Genomic DNA, 20,606 nt, shown 5'->3' on the forward strand with positions numbered 1-20,606 from the left:
TATCCATCAAGATGATTGTAAAGAGTTTTGATGGATTCTAGGGTGACCAGAGATGGTAAGTTTTGGTAAATATTACCAAGTTTTGTGAGGGTTTTGATTATTGTTAGGCTAACAATGTTAAGAGTTCATGTTAAAGCTGCAGTTCCTGGAAGGCAGGGATTTAATTTTGTATTTTTCTTTCTCAAACCATGTATCTGGCATTTGTTATAGACAAATCTGTAGAAATGGAAGCGAGAAGGATGGGGTGATATCTGAGAATAGGACAGCAATGTGAACATGAGCTTTTATGTAAGAAATTACATAGTGAGGGGGAACTTAGCAATGACTGAGAATTGATTAATTGGACAGAGCTGATAGATTTGCTGACTTTTGGAGGAAACTAGAGAGAGGCTGAATTTATGCATTCGAGGTATCTGACCAAATATTTAATTATTAGAGTGCTGTCAATCTCCAGTTTTCTAGACATGTAACTATAACAACACAAGCAAAAAAAAAGTAGATGTGTTCAAGTTTTTAAAAGTTAATTCAGCTTCTAAAAACACAGTAGAATAAATGGGTTATTCTGTAAGTGTTCCGTTTTATCAAACATCCTGAGTTATGTGTTAATTGAATCTATCTTGCTCCCTTCCTGTGACTTGTTACTGACTGGGAGGTAGGAACTGGTGCATTAAGGAAATGAAACTTGTCCTTTTACATTGACAGTGTTTGTAAACAATAACGCATCCGTAAAAAATGTGAACCATCAATAATTCATGACGTGTTTTCAGTCTTCGAACTCTTTTCTAAGTCAACACTAGAATAAATTTGGCAGTAGATCAAAGAATCTCTTTTGGAAGATGAGGCCTTACATGGGCTGAGAACTACCTACAAAATGGCCCGTTTAACACTATCATTAATTGGAGGGTGTGATTTTTATGGTCAATGAACACTGATCTCAGCCTGACTCTTTCTTCTCTGGTTATGTGTTCTCATTCCTTCACTTGTAGTGATACTTATTCATGTGCAGCTGTGCAGGAACTTGGACCACCCCTTGGCCTGAGGCCCCTGGGAAGTACTTTTCTTAAGGAGGGCTTATTTTTCAGCTGAATCAATAAGCCATTCTAATAGGCACACAACTGCATAAATCGACAGCAAGGTGTGGGCAGGAACGGTTGATTAAAGCTAATGAAGACTTCACAGTATTTTGTTGATGTGGGCTTTTGGATAGTTGCTTGGCTTCTTTCATAGTAACAACAGAAAAACATCAGAAGACAGGAATTTTGAGAAATTCCAATATTTGGTTTTGAATAAATAACACTCAGCAATTAGCCCACTAATGTTTTGTTACATGCAAAACATCCTATGTACCTATTTGCTACAATAGGAAGATAGGCTCCATCTATCTGTAAGCTGTTTCTTATCAATAAGACCTTGCAGCATTGGAGACCCCTTGTGACAGATGTTTGTACAGAGACAGCCTGTCCATCCAAAATATTTTAAAGGATCTGGGCTTTAAGACTTAATTGTATTAGTATGGTATAGTAAAGCCTTTGAGCAAAGCTGTCACCTTCAGTGGACTGTAGGAGTTCAAACAGATTTCATACTGCAAAGGTTTAAGGTTGTAACAGCTGCTGTAAAGTTGGGTGATGTCACACTGAGGAGTGTTTTGACCCTGGAAACCTGCATTGTAACTGGAATAGGTTTTGTACTAAAAATCACACTGAGCCAGTAAGATATCAAAAAATTGCCTCATAGTTCCCAGGGAAGTTTCCTAAGATCCCTTGGTGATTCTGAAGTAAAAATTCCACTGAAAGCCACCTCTGAGCTTTCAAAAAATTTCACTTAAATGTTTGTACTGTTTAAGCATTTCAGAAAAGCTATGAGAGCCTCACTAAAGAACTGCTAGTCTCTATTACAGAGAAAGTATTTCATGAAGTCAAGACTGGGACAAACAAGCAGCAGCTCTGAGATAGCTGTGAACAGTCCCTTTTCACCTCACTGCAGTGTAACTTACTACATTGACATTAATAAAGTTAAACTTTGACAATTATTCTGCAGATGACTTTAAAGTGAAACAGTTGTTTCTAAAACTGAAGAACTAGATCTTACTATAATCTGATCCTGCTGACTTTTTTTATATCACACTACCCCTGGTCAATGGGGAATAGTTCTAGTATAGACAGGTATCTATTTAAGTTAGAGAACTTCTAGATATGAAGAAAGTATCTCAAATATTCTGCCTTGTGTTTTAATCTTTAAAAAGAATAAACTACCTAGTTGCTTTAACTTGAATTGGTCAGCAAAATTCAAGTTACCTTGCTGTTGATCAAAGTTCTGTGCCTTTCCCAAAAGGCAATTGTGTTAATGGCTTAGTACATCTTACAAACTAACACCTAACTTTTCACCTTCTTTGCTTGCAGCAGCAGCGTCAGTAATTGCAGTCTGTTAAAACTGCATGGAAAATTAAATTCAGTGCAGCCATTTGGAAAAGATCCGTTTCCCCTGCAAAACAGAACAGATCATGCAGCTGTACATATCCTGGAAGAAAGTACTGGTCTAGAACGATCTGTCTCAGCTCCAAGGAAAGGTTTTGGTTCAGTCAGACATGTATAGATTAAATTATTTTCTGACACTTCATTTATTCAGGGTTTTTTATCCCAGTGATGATTTTCAGTGGTAGCACTGGTTGGAGGTTTTTCTGAGTTCTTCAGGGAGTTTTGTTAGTAGTGTACAAACTCACAAACTTCAGTTTTGTTGTGACATTGCTTACATCTACAACTATGTGGAATTAGTGTTTGCAGATATTTATAAACTACTGATATATATAAACTACTGATATATGAACTTGTGGGGTTGGATCTGAGAGCTTTGGTTCTAGCCATGGATTTGAAGGAATCACTGCCATCTTCAAAATAATTCTGTGGTTTCCAGCTTCTTCAGAAGCCAAGGATATCTAGGATTATTTGGATAAGAGGTATAAGAATCACAAATCAGTCATAAACTGAAAATGGCACCCAATAACCATTTAAAAGTGATTCCTCGATATTTATTTTGTTTTAGTGGGCTCTGAATTGTCTTAGTAAAATAGTTTTCCTTTATGATAATTTATTTATGCAATGGTCAGTGTTAGGTTAATGGTTGGACTAGATGGTCTTTAAGGTCTTTTCCAACCTAGGTGATTCTGTGATTCTGTATTTTTAAAATAGTAAGAATCTAAAACTCTGAGAAATTACTAACAACACAATAAATGCAATGACATTGTGTTAAAATAGTCATTTTAGCAGTGAGTCCAGTGGTGGACACAAATAAGGACTCCTTATTTTATAGGAAGAATATTTTTGCAAAGAATCCTGCATTACTTGAAGCATGTTAATTCTGTTCCAGATATGTTATGTTGTACCTGATACTTCAGAGGTTGTGAAATGAAAGAAGTATAGAAAAAAAACAACCCCGTATCTCTCCCTATTTTTTGTTGATCTCGTGAAGGTGTATGCTTGTGTCAACTACGGTTGTGATCATAATGTCTAGGAAATCAAGGAAGCAGAAGTAAATGGGTCAATCAATCCATTGTAGGAAAAAAATCCCAGATCTGTAAGCATTCTGTTGAAGTGAGAAACTGAGGATTAAACCTCAGGAGTGGCCAATGCTTTAAACAATTAAGTGAGAAGGTCATATCCAAAGTGGCTTGTAGCCAGTATCAGATACCCTGGCTTTTACATTCGCTATCAGTCACAAAGAGGGAACACACACATGCTGGAAGAAAGTAATTGTTGCAGATTAAAGCCCCATGTGAAATAAAAGAGCCATCAAAATCCTTTATAGTTGCTTGGCATGAGTTCTGATAATACAAAGTACTCTTATTGTTATTTTAAAATGCAGCTATCTAACACAGACTAAACAAAAATCCCTCAAGACAATAGGGCCAGCCTGTGAGTTTAGTGTGTTTAATTGCTGTGCACAGCTGGAGCTGGCAGGTGAAAAGCAGAGACATGATTGCTTGTTCAGATAGGAAGATTTAGATTTCTTCTACTTTTTTTTTTCCTGTTGAACGTCATCTCACATTTTAGCTGCAGATAGGATTTTGTTATTTTGACGTGTTTTACATCTGTCTGTTCTTATTTATTTTACATGCAGAGAAACATGATTTTGTTTTCTCTTGCACATCTCATTGGCAAGAATAAAAAAGACACAGTGCCCTAGTGTTGGAGTCAGTGTGAAAGACTTATCATCATGCAAACTTAAAAAATGAAACGTATTTCTTGTGGAACTCACACATAACAATTTTTTGACTTACTGTATGTGAGGCCAACCCTAAGATAATAGTGTTAAGACAGATGTATGCACTTGAGCAGAGATCCATGGTTCATATTTTTCTTCAGGGATTGGCTTAAAGTACTGGAGAGTTTACACACCAAAGAAAGAGTACAGGATGCTTTCACTGTCATATTTTGTCTCTTGCCAGTCATCAAGAATTATGCAGTAATATTGCTTGTTAATCAACCAACTGTTCTGCACAGGTATTGATTCTTCCGTGCTCTCCATGTTTTATGCTCTGTTTTAGGCCCATTGTTTCTCTTGGAAGTCAGTATGTGCAAAAAATGCAGCTTTGAATGTTACACAACAGAATTCAGCTTCCATCTGCCCAGTCCTCAAGGAAACATCAACAGTTGGTGGTGGGAAGAGGCCTCATTATTAAGAGGTAATTATTTATGATGCTTTTCTGTGCATTTGCTAGCACATTATGACCAGTATGATCACAATTAAATTGTGAAAACTGTGGCATATATAAAAAACAGTGCTAGCAGTTGAGAGAGATAACGCTGTAGTTCAGGTTTTATGAAACAATTCCTTTTTGAATAGTTAGGACTGGGTGTTTTAAGCATAGACAATGCCTACATACACGCATACACACATAAAATGTTGTTCTCTATATCTGTCTGTTAAAGACAAACTATGATTTTTGATGTTGAGAAACTCAAAACATTTACTTTCTTGGGTTTTGTGTTCGCAAAACCTCCAGGACAATATTATTGACTTCTGTCTTTGAATCAGAATAAGGGGGAAAATAACATTGTAATGTTATTGGTGGTTTATGTACTTGTACAGTCAAATATATTTGAAAGTATACACCATGCTGTTTGCCTGTGTGTGTGTGTACCATGCCCTGTGCAAAACTTTTTAAATAAGTCAGTGTTGCCTGGTTCTAAGTTAATTCTGGTTGACATATTCTGTCATGCATTCTGTGGGGATTGAGTTCACTGAGTTTTTGAAGTTTTAAGTTACCAAATACTGCAATAACTACTATTACAGTATTAACAACTATTTTAAGTGATAAAAAGCCCTAGCGTTATGATCAAGTATATAAATGTGAATCTCCCAACAAGCAACTGAAAGAAAGTACCAATAAGAAAAATCTCTCAAAGAGAATTTTAAAAGAAAATTATTGCTTCTAAAAAGGAAGATGTCAGTTGGACTCAATTTTTCCATTTTAATTTCTGCCAGAATCATTCAAGTCTCTGTCATTTCCCTTTTCTTCTGTACGCTTGTTTTTTGATTCAGACAACTGTGGAATTTCCTGCTTTGTTTTTGTTTTGCTAGTGCAACTAAACCAACCAACAGTCAAGGTCATTGTAGAAAACCAAACTTTCAGTGCAATTTGAACAAAAACATGACCTCTCTGTGTCTGCTCTTCCTCTGTTCTCTGAACTACTATTTCCTTTTGTGGTGCTCTAGTTTTTTCCAGAGTCTGCATATTCACACATTCTCATGTTTCTTCCCCTCTCTCCTCAGTTCCTTGCTTTATCGTGGGCACTCTTGGTTTTGCTCTTTCACCTGTTATTCCTGACAAGTTTTCTTTTTCCTTGCTTTTCTTTTGTCTGGGTCGGTCTTTGCTAGTTCTGTCTCATTCCATCTCTAGTCCCTTTTGCCTCCTCTGTCCCCACAGCCTCCTTGACTGCAGCCATAAACACAGGGTGGTCTGGTTCCCAAGTAGCAGGATATGCCTGGGGAGGGCTTTGTCCAGGGGTCTGACACTGCCCATGTGATTTTTCCCTGTCACTGGATATGGTGGAGCCGTGAATTATCTTGCTGTCCCAGACTTGGGGACTGCAGTGTCCCAGCCCTGTTTTCTCCCTGCAAAGCAGTCATCCTTGCTCTGCCAGTAGCTGCAAAACCCTGCAGCTGGCAGCAATAGGGTCTTGCTGCCCACAGTGAGCCCTGTTTCTGTTTCCAGGGAGCAATGCCTATTCCAGTGAGGGATGTTGGAGGTTTTTTTTTAAATTAACTGCTGTCTCTATTTGAAGAGATCTTTAAAGACAGACCCCGTACTTTCATTGTACTTCTGGTTGTTCCTTGGTGAGTTACCCATTCATGGAAATTCTGTTCCCCAAACATTTGCAGCTATCATTAATAGAATTGTAACAGACATTGCTGGTGAGAAAACTTGAAATTAGTTCAGAGTTGCTTGAATTTTTGAATTATTAAAAAAAAAAAAAAAAAAAAATCAACCACCTTTTTCTGTAGCAATTAAGATGTATTTTTCCGGACATTTTTCCATAACTGTTACTTTTGTTGCTGTCTACCATTCTACCAATCTGTAATTTACCAAGCCTGTTAGGAGACAGTTGTGTTTATTGTAGGAGTTTGCACAAATCTTTGCTACCTTCAGAATGCTTGGGAAGAGGGGTAGGACAAGCAGCCTATTGCATAGTTCAGTGGTAAGCATAGAAACCCCTGGATGTGAGGATGCTGCAAGTTCAGACTCTCTAGCTGTGCTGCACAATTAATCTTTGTGAAGGTAAAAGATTTGTGACTTTGGTAGGAAGAGGTGCAGTGGGGGTGAGGTACATTTTTTTAGGCATGTTGAAAGAGCAACAATATATTTCTATGTCTTTATTTTCTTGGTATCTGTTTTTCTCTGCTGTTTTCTTCCTTGTTCCACAGGACCTTCTGTGAAAGGTGCAATCATGAGTGCAATGGGTGGGTTAGAAGTAGTTTTAGTTGCACCTGGCCTCCAGCTCTTCCTGTAGATACACTGCTCCTGTTTTTATTGCTTGGCTTTGTAGCATTTGAACTGCAGAGTGATAGCCAGTTCGTGTTCTTCCACAGTGGCAACAGTCTTTGAAAATCCCCTTTGCTCCAGTCAAATCCCTGGTTAAATCTGAAAGCAAATGGGAATATCCCTTTCAAGTGGTTTCACAAACAAATGATTCCGAAAATCCTTCTTTGAATTTAACTGTGAACCTCAAACAGATAAGACAAATGTCTTTCACTTGCAACTCTACATGCAGTGGAAAGGTTAGTGGCCTTTGAGCAAGTATGTGAAAGTACGGTGAGGATGAGATAGGGAAGGGGGATCTGCTTTTTTGAGTGGAGTGACTTGCTGCTAGTGTGGAGGGGCTTGCAATACAAATATCTGCATTCATCACCCCTTTTTAAAACAGATTTTAAAATTACCTTACATTATGTACTCTGAAATCTACTGATTTTCTCCATCACTACTATAAAAATTATGTTTATCGTAAGTGCTGTCTCCTCCATGGAAATTATTTGGCTTTTACCCTCATCAGTGGGATATAAGAACACTGTGTGATAATAATAGTGGCTTATTTATTCATCCTTAAAAATGTAGTCCTTTCTGTTTGTTCTTGTTATTCAGAAAATAAGCAGAGCATCTGGAGAAAATATATTTGCAAGCCACATAGATGAAATGGATGTTTGTCTACCACTGTTAAAGCAACAATTGAGAGGAGGAAGCCTTGAAATTTTTTTTGTTCATTAATAACTGTTAAACAGGCTTTACTCTGGTAAAGAAAAATCTGAATCTGGAGATTTACACCGATGGCAGATTGCCCATATTTTCATATAATTGCAGTAATTCTGTATCATCAAGTTTAGCTGTTCCTAACATTCTCAAGTCTTTCTGCATTAAACCTGCTGACAGGCATATATATTAGTTGCTTTCTTTATGCTTCATTTTCTGCCTGCTGTACCTCCCCTCTCTCTGAGTCTGTGGTTCACACACCAGACATCCTGCTACAGTGTCTCAATGATACACTTTGATACAGCGGGACATGTATTCCAGCAACCTGAGGGGGGATGTGAGAATGCAGGCCTTGAAATGCCTATCTTTGAAAGACTTATTTTCCTCATCAGGGACAACTCATTTGGTCTCTCTTGGGTTTGGTTTTGGTTTGTTTGTTTTTTAATTTGGAAAGCATCATGCAAATATTGCTTGTCATAGTTTGAAATATACATCTTCTTGTCACAAGCAGATGCTGCAGCAGTATAGGGTATTGGTTATGATGTTGGTTTGACTGCTGTACTGGGTTGTCAAGTCAAAAGTTATTTTATCTCTCTGCTTTTGAGTTATCCCCTCACTCCCCTGGACCACCCTAGCAAAGAAAATTCTTCCCTCACTTGTAGCAGCTCTGGCATAGAGGGATGGGCTGTCCTGCATAGATTTCCTCCAGCCATGGTGCTGTGCTCTGGAGTGACAGGGATGCTTGGCTCCGGCTCCTGGCCACCTAGTGCCTTTGCATCTCAGTGCCTTTGAATCTGGCAATAAATCCATTGCCTTGAAATGCCTCAAATTACAGATGTTGCTCTGGTTTAGGCTGCATGAATGTTGTTATTTGGTTTCTAAACAGCAGAAGTAGTACAGTATGTTTGCTTTTTAACCGAGTGCTAGGATAGGCTATTGGATATCTATGCAGGCACAGGCATTCCCCCTCTAACATCACGTGGCTGTGGAAGCAGATAAGTCCTTTACTGTCTCTTGCAGAGCTTGTTGCAGGTGAGGAGTCACCATGTGGCCTGAAACCTGGGAGCATTTACCTGGCACTGGTGTTTAACTGAAGCCATGGTCCAATTCCATAAATCAGAATCACACAGGATTGATCCAAAGCCCCTCAAACCTCAGGATCCTTTGTTGTGTCTTGTACCAGGCCTCTGCTGAGAGTGAATTTGGGGATCCATCCACACTGTTCTCTTCTTCACCAAGGGCAGCAATTTGACAGCACACCCTTTTGGTTTTGTTTGGTGATACCCATTGCACAAACTTCCTTTGTCTGTGGCTGCTTGGCAGGCAGTATAATTTATCCTAGTTTAATGTGAGGTATTAAGCCTGTTGTGCAAATCTGACTGTTCCCTTTTAGATGGGACCAATGTTTTGTAAGAAGAAAGGCAACAAAGTAAAGATCATTGCATATGTTGTCCTTCCAGCTGTTTCAACTGAACACCATCTGCTGAAAGGCTGAATCCCCTTTAGGGGGACATCACTCTCCTGTTGTCAACTGAAGCACTTCTGAAAAACTTTTTTTTGTTGTTTTAAAGCAAAGTTGCATTTGGATAGTCTTTAAAGGACTTTTGAATAGTTGAAATAACCACTGACTGTATAAAATATTTCCCAAAACAGGTGCTATTTTGAGTCTTTATGGTATAGTAGGCACTATAGAATAGAGGAGCAGAATAACAGCATTTTGAAAATCCAACAGTAAGAATATTAAATAGCTCTGTGAGCATACACTGGTCCTTTACATCCAAAATTTCAGAGGGATCCCCTCATTTTGAACACCTAACTTTACATGGCTAATCTTTTTTACATACATGTCACTTCTATTTAAGTGTCTAGAACAAGTAATAACAATGGATTGTAAAAGCTGGATGAAAAAAATGTACCCAAACCAAGCTGCTTCTGAAAGCGTTGGCATTAACTGCTTGGAAATAATAGAAAGGTACTGCACTGGGCTGTTAGGCTTTATCAATTATTTGTAAACAACCTTAAGCACTTGGTGCTGAGGAATCAAAGTATTTTTCTTTCACTGCTGTTTTTAAAAACAAAAGAGGGCTCTGTCTAGCTAGCAAAATTATTTCAAGCTTCCACTAGATGTGTTAGAAGGAGAAAATATCACTTAAGCCACTAATTACTGCCTGTGTACTAATGCCTAACAGGTTATTTCAATAGCATGCACGTTAAATTCATATTCTGTATTAGTTGTTGATGGACTAACAGTAACAATTGTGAATTCTGAAACTGGATTCTGATACAGTCTTGGGGTTGGTTCTGTCCATTGGCTGTTTTAATAGCTGAGTAGAACTGATAATTGTACAAACTTTTCAGGTTGCGAACAAAATGATCAACCAAGTTCCCAGCATGAGTCGTCTGTGAAGCAGGTCAGGAACTTTAGCAGAATTGTCTTGTTGATCAGAGATTACCTGCAGGTTACAGTCAATCCCTCTTTATTAGGAAGGTGAAAAACCTCTTTGAACTCTTGTGCCTCTAAATAAATCCTCCAGCCTCAGCAGGGACATCTGGGAGAGTAAGGATTGGGTAGAACTGGAGTGCCTGGGAACAAGATGTGTTTCACTGTATCACAATTGGGGTCAGCCAGGTCAAATAAGGAAATGAAAGAGTGAGAAATGTCTGATACTCCAGGCATGCTGGCTGCCAACGTTAAGCAGAGCCATCCTGCAAAAGGAGTTAGTAATTTGCCTAGCTGGATTTGAGATCCAGTATTTTGCAGCACTGGAAACTTGAGTGTTTAGTGCCTGACACATGCTGGATTTGGAGGAACGATGGACCCCCTGTACCCACTGAAGACATTTGATGGGAGTTTTTCTTATAATTACTATAATAAGGATAATATTTGATTGCACATCTTCTAGTTCCAAATTTCTGGGCTAATTCTTGGCTGCATTTATTCTTGTTTGACCTTCTGAAGTCTAGAGGAGGCAGCTTTGGCTTTTTGCCTCTGTGTCAGCATTAGTAAGTACAGCACCTCTAAAACTTCTTGAATTCAGAGTTGAATATTTTAAGCACGAGGAATCAGAAAATCACGGATGCGCCTAAATAATTCTGTCATTAAAGAAAATAAGTCTGTAGTTTGAGACCATTTTGGTGCATTTTGGTTAGCTTGAAAGATGACACTAAGAACTTCCTAGTACTTGATACAGTTTGGGGGGGGGGGACGGGACGGGACACCAAACTAGGAAGGCAGATTGCATTCCAGAAAACTGTGGAACCAATTACGTAATTAGGTTGTATTTAATAATTGTTTGCAAAATGGTGTTGTCTTGCTTCCAAAACTTTCTTATAAATTCTTAGCTTGCAGCATGGTCATACCTGATAGTAAACTAAATGGAGCTGAGCTTGATTTAGATTGGGTGGTTTATTGTGCTGTAATAGATGAGATGCCTGTTCCTAAAATGTTGAAGCAAGAAGGTGTTTGAGGTCTTTGAAAATAAAACTGTAAGAATTTAGAGGGAAAAGCTGTGTGAATGACTTGCATTCACTGTCAACACTTAGGAAAACTATTTTTTTCTTTCTCATTTTTTTTATAGCATTTAGACTATATTCTGAAGTTCTACTGTTATTTGAAAGTGACACCTTTTATTATTTTATGGTAAAAACCTTTTACATGTCATTAGGCAGTCATTTTCCCTTTCCCAGGTTTCTTTTTTTAACCAGAAGCCTTTTGGTGCTTATTGCGATCTGTGAGTCCATTGAACAGCATAAATTCAATAGCACCTATGAAGAACACTCAAATATTTTCAGCACTAGTGTTCTTTGTAGTGCACGCCAAGACAGGATGAAAGTAGGATGCACGTGAGAGGATGCATAAGGTGACTTTATCTAGTTTATTGTCTTTTGAAGGTGTAGATGACCTTCTGAAGGGTGGTCTGAGATATGTGTGCTTCCACCTCGAGATTAAATTTTGCTTTATAGTATATATGGATATGTGGATGGCTAACTGTGCCTGAGAGGGCTCATCCCCCACATTCTGGAAGAAGAGTGGGACAGTTTAGTGAGCTAACTGGCAGAAAAGTTCTTGTGGGACTTGTTTCTGACCGTTTAGCTTCCTGAACTAGCTCCCTGGAGAAGGGATATCAGGTGAGTGGTACAGCCAGCACAAAGACTGGGTTAAAAGGGCTGGATTAGATCTTGCTATAGCAAAGACTGAGTGCTTCCTGTCTGAGAAAGATAAATGGCACGGAGAGTTACCAGTCAGGAGAGCACCCCTTTGAAGTGGAGAGTTTTAAGCATGCCTTGATGAGCTACAGCTTTGCAACACTGGAAATAATGAGTTGCAGAGGTATCTGATCAAAGATGGTGGATATGTCAGAAAGCCTGTCAGGATTGAAACAGAGAGGGTTCCCAGTTTGTGCACTTGCTACTGATGGAACTTGCATGCCTATCAAATGGACAGCACTTCAATATAAAATTGGATCCTTTCTTTTCATTGAAAGAGGAGGTTGTATCCCTATTTATGTCCAAATCCCTATTTATGTCCAAAGTTTGTGTCTGCTTCTGTGTAGACGAAACAAGTTCCCCAGTGCTTTTGCTGTTGAACAGAACAATCCAGTGGATGTGTAAAACTAACTGCAAAGTAGATAAATGTTTAGACTGACTTTGGTCAGATTTGAAATAGGTTCAATAAGATCAACCAACTACCGCATTAATGTATTGAATTCAATAATACAGAAAAATTCTTGTGCTGGACAATTAAAAGCTTATTGCCAAATAACTCTTCTGTATTCAGTGTTATTAGACAAGAGGGGGGAAAAAAATCCAAATTAAGCAATAACATATTTCTCATCCAGCAAAGCTATTCCATAATATTTTAGAGTATAAACACCATGAGCTTATTTCTGGAATCATCACACAATCAAAATACAGGGCTATGTGTACATGTAAGGCTATGTGTCTCGTTCCAAATCCAAATTTCAGTGAATCACAGATTAAATTGAGCTATGTTATCTCTGAATTTATTTCCACCTGTTTAACTGCGGCTGTCTTTAAATTCTCTGTCTTCAATTGGGAATTCTGTGACAACAAGAAATGGATGCAAGTGGGAAGTCTGGGGATGACGTGCAACTAAGGAGGCACAGACACACCTTCTTGACCCCCTTCAGAAAGCTCAGTCTTGTCTGGTATAATTTAGCCCGTTGAAACTAAATCCAAAACGTTTTGTAGTACTCACAGGGTGAAAGGAATTTTGGTTGCCATATCTGGAAACACTAAGATGAATTTACACACTTCGGGTGCTGTTGTGAAATGGTGATAGTTTCCCTTTGAATGATAGATCCATCATGGGAACTCTTAGTCCCTCCTATACTATGTCATATTAAAAAAAAAGTTTATGGCATTGCTGCTGGCTGGCTGTCTCCCTTCAGGCAGTGACTATAGCAGTATCCTTTGAAGAGCCTGTAGCAAAGGCATAGCACTTGCTTCAGCAAAGATATTAAGGTCCTGACTCATAGACCTGGGAGAAATTAGGAGCCTAAATGCTCTGAGTCTGGGCCAGGTGCTCTGTGATGCAAATCCTGGGTGTTCATCTTACAGGAGCCTGGTGGATTTTGGAGTGAAAAATGCTGGCTGGCTTCTCAAGCCAGCTGAACATCACTCCAAAATTGCACTTCCACTTACTAGCTTGGCTGTTTACTATAATTCTCAAAAGCTGTACAACAGAATTACCCTGAAAAGACCCTTTAAGTCCTTTGCAAGTAAAGGTTTTTCTTTGTCGTATCATCAGAAAATGCTGTGTAAGAGAATACTTGCACCTGCTGTATCTCCCATAATTATCCTGAACTCAGCACTGGATTTTGTGTTCTATTTTTAAAAGCCATCTTACTAAATAGACGTAGAGAATGTTCCCTTTGGAAGAGTAAGCAAACAGCAGTACAGCATTAGGGGCAGCACTGTGAACTTGGCATGCCTTGTATCAGCTGAGAGAGTGAAAGGAGGAAGATAAGAGAACTGAATAAATTAGCATGATTTTAGTGTGCAGAATACTGACTTGTAAATCTGTCAATGACAGAGAGAAAAACTGTTTTTAAGTCTTTCACATAGTACAAATCACCTGAGGGATAGTTAAATTCCTTCAGAAAAGATTGTATCTTATACACTGTTTAAGATGGAATAGTTAACCAAAGGAAAATACCCTTGGCTTGCAAGCATTTGAAATAAGTGTCTACAAAAATAGACAGCAAAGCAGGGAGATGGCAACCAGAAGTCTGCATACTGATTGCCAGGTTTTGAGCCCGTTTATAGAAGCTGGCAGCCTTGCATGAAAAAAGAGCCAAGTAGTTGGTTACAGCTTTTGAGAAAGCAAAGAGAAGCAAAAAAATATACGGAGCTCCTGTTTGGATATACTATGTGTGATTAGAGCGAGGTTTACAAACCTTGGGGCCACATCCTACGCTTTGCAGGGGTTATGCTCAGCAGAGCAGAGTTACGCTCAGAACATAAGGGGAGGGCTGTGGAAAATTGGCTGTGGGTCATTTGCCCGCTGTATCAGTTCTGGAGCCAGCCTGGGACTGCTTCAGTCTACAGTTCCCAGGCTTAGCCCAGCCAGTAGTTTAAGCACCTGTTGGCTGTCAGAGCAAGAAGGCGGCTGTGAGTAGTAGCGAAGGCTGTGCTGGTTTCATGTAGGAAGATAGTACATCTCGTAAGAAAATGCCTCCAGCAAACCCATTCAGCAGCTACTTTGCAATATCCGAATGGCTCAGCACACAAAACGTGCACGCCATCTGAGCAGCAGCATGAGTATGAAGGGGAGAAAAAAAAGAGTGAAAACTTAGTGGGTTTGCCCCCCAGTCTTTTCTTAACACGTGTTCAGTAGAAATATGCTGCAGAGCTTGTCTGGGCTTAAACTTGCCTAGTTTGATTAAACTGCTCATTGAAATTGGTGTTAATACCTGAATGTGTACATGTGTCATTTTGTGCTTCGTTTGTATGAGTTTTGTTTGCCCATGTAAACTACAGAGCAGATTTAACTGGATTGACAAATATTGCCAAATGCATTTGGAGAGGCCAAATTACAATGGCCAGCAACCAGTCTATCACATTGTTTTACTTAATCTGTGTGTAAATGTTCTGTTTTGGGAAGATGTATTGTACTGACAATTCATTTGGGATTGTTCATGACTGTAGAGGTTTGGTCTGAAACTAAGTAGTGGAAGTCTTGCTCTGTCTTGATTTTTGGAGTATTTTCTTGACTTACATTTGGCCTTTGGGAATGAGGCACAGATACTAGACTAGATTTCCTGTGAGAAGAAATTGCTTATGTTTATTTGACTTTCTGTAGTCTGCATGCATATAAAGCAAAGCAATCTAGAGTATGTCATTCATTTCTCCTCCAGCTTGAGACTGGCAAGACTGCAGATATTGGCTGCTGCTTGGCAAAATGTTAATAATGATGTCAGAACAAGACACACATCCCCATTTATATATATATTTTAAAAAATAAGAAAGAGCTAACTATATTAAATTAAGTGGCTTTTAAGATAGAAAAGCAATAATGAATCTAAATAAATGATGCAAAACTTCTCTAAAAGGACATGAACTTAAAAATATGAGGGCTGAAGTGTAGACTATTTCAATGCTATGATTAAGAGTGTGAATCCATACAAGAATAAATGGTTTGATAGAGCTGGAAGCTTCTAGTAGCAATGAATACTATTGCTTGAGGAGAAATGCAGGTAACATGAAAAAGCGTCCTAGTCACTTGTGGATCTTTACAAAGGAGAGACTTGTATATGCAACAATATGTGGGCTTTTTGCCTGTCTGTACTAATACACATTCATGTACTCAATGTTAACTAACAAAAGTAACCTACTTCAGTTACAAAGTGGCAGATGCACAGCGGAGGGGGTGGGGTGGGGTTGGGGGGTGGATGTGCTGCGTCTAGGAAATTACTGCGTTTGGGTTCATGGGTGATCAGTGTGTAGATGAGAACACATCTTATCTAGATGAATGGGCTAATTTGACTGGAGGCTATTGTTTGCTTTTGTTTGTTATATATTTAAGGAGCATTTCAGGAGGGAAATTAAGAGGAAAGCAGCTGTGAAAGGTCTCTCTTTGTTTTCTAAAATGAACCAACCCAACTTCCAGACCTGGGTTAGTCTGCCACCACCATCAAAAATTACCTTTTCTTGTGATTAAAGAAAATCACCAGTAAAGCTATGTTCCATAGGAGGTGTCAGCATGCAATGGAAGAAGGCACTGTTCACTACTTTGGAAAGGAGCTCCACATTTCACTTCCACAGAAGGTAACTCTGTACCCAGGCTGTCGTGGTACATGCAGTTGGAGCAGACCTCAGCCTAGATCATGGAATGCAGAAAACAGCTGTTTTGCCTATAAATAAACCGAGAGCCTCTTCTAATCTGAGACTCTTTTAACAGATATGCTATAGAAATGAATTGTCACTTTAACTATTGGTGTTTAAAGTTAGAGTATGTAGTACGAATAGGATTCACATACTAATGTATGAAAGTCACACTGTGATCAGGTTTCACTCTTATCGTATTGGTATCATGTTATAGTGAAACCTCTTGTGCTGCAAGAGTTAAATCTGTCAGCCCTGGAGTACCAGAGGTTTATATCTTAAAACAAAACTCTACTGGATTTAGTCAAAAACATCTCCATGCACCAGTGATTATTTTGTTGTTTCAACCTCTTGTCAAATGCTTAAAAATTTCTGTGATTTCACAAAGACTGTGGGGGTGGAATGCCTGTTTGATCTCCTGGACTGTTTGGTTTTCTGGTTTTTGGCTTTGGTTTGGGTTGTTTGTTTTTTCGTGTTTTTCCCTTTTTCGTGTGAATCCACAGAGAAGCAGCAGTAGGAATTCCACTGATCTTGTCAGCTGGCTCAATTCCTGGCGACAGTTTCTGGGTGACCAGCTAGTTTGGGTTTTTCTGCTCAGCCCTTGGTTGCTTGCATATGCTATTGCCAGGTAACTATCTGCAATTGTGGTAACAATTAAGTAATGTGAAAATTTGTCATATATTGGGCTACTGTGGCAGTAAAGGGGCAAAACCTGTTGGGCATGTGACTGGCACCCGGTAGTTCTAGCACCTATGTAATGGATGTAAATCAATCATTTTATGTGTCAAACGAAAGGTTTCCCTTTTCCATTGCACTCAACTCTAATCACTAGTTACCAGATAGCAGCCCATGCTTCACTGTACTCATCTAGGGAAAAACTAGCAGTATTCCTCATCTTGGAACAAAAACAGGAGCTCTGAATTGCAAGGGTATTTGCTCAACTCCAATCCAGCTCTATAGCAACCCTGCTGAACCAGAGCAAGCTGGGACAAGACCAGAGCCAGCGAAATTACTGATAGTGAGATCCGCCCCATGTGAGAACAGCCCGACACTCCCTTTTCCCTGCAGTGTGGAGCAGTTTCCCCAGCCCTGGGATTGCAGCGACTGCTGTCGGGGAGAGAAGGGCAGCAGCCAGATCCCAGCACCAGCGATCTACCTTAAACACTTCTGGCTTCCTTTTAGGGGGCTGGCTTTGGGCCAGTTTGAGTTTGTCATCTCATCTCCTGATTGCTTGGGTTGGAGGGAGGGAAGAAGCTTTTTACCCTGAGCATTTCTGTCCCTTTTCCTGAGTGGTGGCTGGAGCAACTGGAGACTAGGGAGAGCACAGCTCCTTTTAAAGGAGCCTAAAACCCAGTTTTGGAGATAAGACACAACTCTTTTCGTCAAAGGAGGTCTGTACCCTTTCAGTCTCTCTCTCCCTGTCTTCCTTCTGAAGTGTAAATGCCCCATCTGAACAGGACTACCAATCCAAAAAAAATAGGAAAAATATTTGAATTACGTTAATCGGCCTTGGCATCCTTGTATTTGCTTTGTGATTTCTGAGATTTGGTATTCACTTGGAGGAAAATTTGGGGACTATAATCCAGTTCTTCTTTTAACAAAAAATTAAAAAATCTACAGTTCACGTTTTTCTCAATTGAAGCAAAATAAATCCCCAAAAACCACCACCCAAAAAGAGCCACCCAAAACCCAAACAACAACAACAAAAATAATAATAAAAAAAACCCAACAAACAACCAAAACCACACACACACCCCCCAGATCCCACCAAACACTAAAATGTAATTTAAACATAGTGGCTGTTCACCTAATAAAATTGTCAGTGACAGTCATGTAATGACCCCCTTGTAGTAAATAAGCCCCTCTGGCTACCCCCATTGCTGCAGCAGCAGGCTTGACCAAGTCTCATAAAGCCTGTCAGCCCTAGCCAGGTATTAGTTTTGAATTTTACAGTAATAGCTCAAAAAAGTTGCTTTAGGCTTTTGCCAATCAATTAGTTTTCAGCAAGCAGTTTACATGCTAGCAGCCCTGTCTCCAGGGGTGTGATTTCTATTTGTTAACAAAATAGTTAGTCTGTTATTTCTCTGACAAAAGAACCCCCCCTTTTCTGATATGATATCTCTGTGTCAGAAATGTTAATGAAAGTACTTTTTTGATTACAATTCTTCTGCGTTGGTTAAAAGGGATTTTCAAAGAGTAGAATTTCCTTCCAGTAAGGAGAGGACAAAATAGGCCAAATTTCTCATAGCCTATTTTGCCATGGGAAGGGGGAAATTGCCTACTTCTCTGCAGCTGGGTCCAAGCAGACTTCTCTCTGGGATGGGTTCCCTGAGCAGACCCTCTGCTGAGGCCAGCAGCTGTTGCCTTTCTTGTTTGTTAGCGAGGGGATATTAAATGTTCTCCCTGCTGGTCCCTGAACAGAATATATGCATAGTCAAACAGTTAGTAACTGAGGACGGTAGCTAAGGAGGTGAAAGGATGCTCTATTGATAAGGGTAATAAGCATCTGCAGGCCTCTAGGGAAACTTGCCAAAACCTTTTTCTAGTAACTGCAGGGATTATCTAAAAATCAATAATAAAGGCAGTAACTAAGGGAAGGAAAAATACATCTTCAAGGGAAGCCAAATTCTCTAAGTGCTCTATGGGAGCAATCGTGGCAGGATTTAGTGTAATTGTAAAGCAAATCAGATTGAGGAAAATTGTTTTAAAAGGGACCCTTAGCTGGCAATAAGGACCATATGTTCTTTCTTATCTCTGCAGAAATATCCTACTTTTTCAGGGTATTGACTTATGTGAGTAGCTGTCACAGTCTTGGTTTTTAGCATCTATAAAGATACTTGTAGTGAAAAGAATAAATTGCTTTAAATGAGTACACTACATCAATCTTTGTGGTTTTAACCTTGTTTCACCTCTACTAGTCTGTAATGTGTGCCATCTTATTAATCTGTAACATACAGGAACGTTGGGATAAATTTCAGTGGAACTCTTTAGCTTTATGCCAGAAGTGATTTTGGCTCATCATCTGTTGCTCCATGTTCTTCCTAGCAGACGGTCTGTAGTAATGATGTAATCTCTTCTCATGGCACTTCAAAATGCTAGTTTGGTTTGTGTGTGTGTGTGTGTGTGTGTTTTAACACATTATCGTTTCAGAAAAACAGTAATTGCTATTAATACTAAAACCTTATTTTGTGATGCTGTTTAAATCAGGAATATCAGCTGTTGAACAAAACCCTTTAGTTATGTAATTTAACACTGCCTATACAATTGAATCTGGGGAGGACTTCAGAAACACTGACTTCTATTTCATTTCTAGGGGCAGGATTTTTACTGAACTTATTTCACTGTAGTGTCTAGGAACACTGGCCTTCAGGCTCCCATGTGTTTAGATTCAATACATGAAAAATATAGGTAATATTTCGACCTCCTAATAACTAGTGACCTGTAAGGCATATTTGTAGTCTTTTAAATGTTTACTTCCATAGAGTAAATGGGAGTCTTGGCCCCACAGCTGCTTTGTAAAAGGTTAGAATTTGTGTTTTGAGGGTGTGGAAGTTAGGTGTCTACATGCTGTTAAAAATCTGTCTATTAAGATCACTTAAAAGGGACAGAAAATTGTGTTAAGTTTTTGCTGGTTTTTATTCCTGACTTGGTTCTTAAAGGGTTGTGTGATATTGAGCAACTCTATCAAATTTAAAACAATCTAGCAACTAGAAGTTGAAGACAAACTGCTATCTTCCCAACGCTCTGCCATTAGCACTCTTTTTCTTTCCTCCTTCTCCACTATTTATTTCAAAGGTTATTAAATGAAATAATTTTCAACCTTTCTTTAGCCTAATGCTTTCCATTTTGTCTCTTCCCTGTCTTGCTGTGTCCCATCCTACAATAGTATTATCATCTCCATTTTAACTAACTCCCCATATGAAGTGCTTCTCTGAAGTACTGACAGATAAGAAAATTGGTTCTTCTAAATATAGGTAATAAAGTAGATCTAAGACAAATACCTGGTTAGTAGAGAACCAGTCTTTTACAGATCTGTGTTGAATTATATCTCATTTTTCATACTAAACTTTGTATCTTTGCTTTTACAAAAGTATATACCTTTAAACTTCACATGTTATCAAGGCTGGGTTAACAGATCCACAGCTGATTGTCATGTTTTCCTTTGCTTCTTAAATACAGATGCAATATTTGCAACTCTCATGTGATACTACCTCCAAATTATTTTCACTGTTTACTCCTGGAATCTGTAACTTCACATGGCAGTTCTTCAAGAAGTCTGGGATGGAGATTGTCTAGCACTTCCTTGTAAAAACATTAAGATCTTTAGGTTTTGCTTCTACCTGGGAAGTGGTAATCTCTCTATACATTCCTGCTCTGGCCTGTGTCCTGCTTACTGCCATTATCAATATACACGGTCATGTAGGATTTCAAGGTTTTATCTTTATTTTGAAACATGTTTATCTTTATTTTCACTGTTTATCTTTGATCCCTACCTAGCTTTATTCCCTGCCCCCCCCCC

General features: G+C 39.0%; 1 long non-coding RNA gene across 2 annotated transcripts in view; it reads left to right on the forward strand.

The window, feature by feature from the left end:
• The first annotated feature begins 4,547 nt into the window (after positions 1 to 4,547).
• Positions 4,548 to 20,606, forward strand: part of LOC113478387 — a 23,035-nt gene continuing 6,976 nt past the window's right edge. For both annotated transcript variants that reach the window (XR_003398051.1, XR_003398052.1), the window contains exon 1: positions 4,548 to 4,678. This is a non-coding gene — a long non-coding RNA (uncharacterized LOC113478387). The remainder of the gene's footprint in view (positions 4,679 to 20,606) is intronic.

Source organism: Athene cunicularia (assembly GCF_003259725.1).
Source record: "Athene cunicularia isolate RWA chromosome 3 unlocalized genomic scaffold, athCun1 chr3_part1, whole genome shotgun sequence".
Lineage (NCBI taxonomy): Eukaryota > Metazoa > Chordata > Aves > Strigiformes > Strigidae > Athene > Athene cunicularia.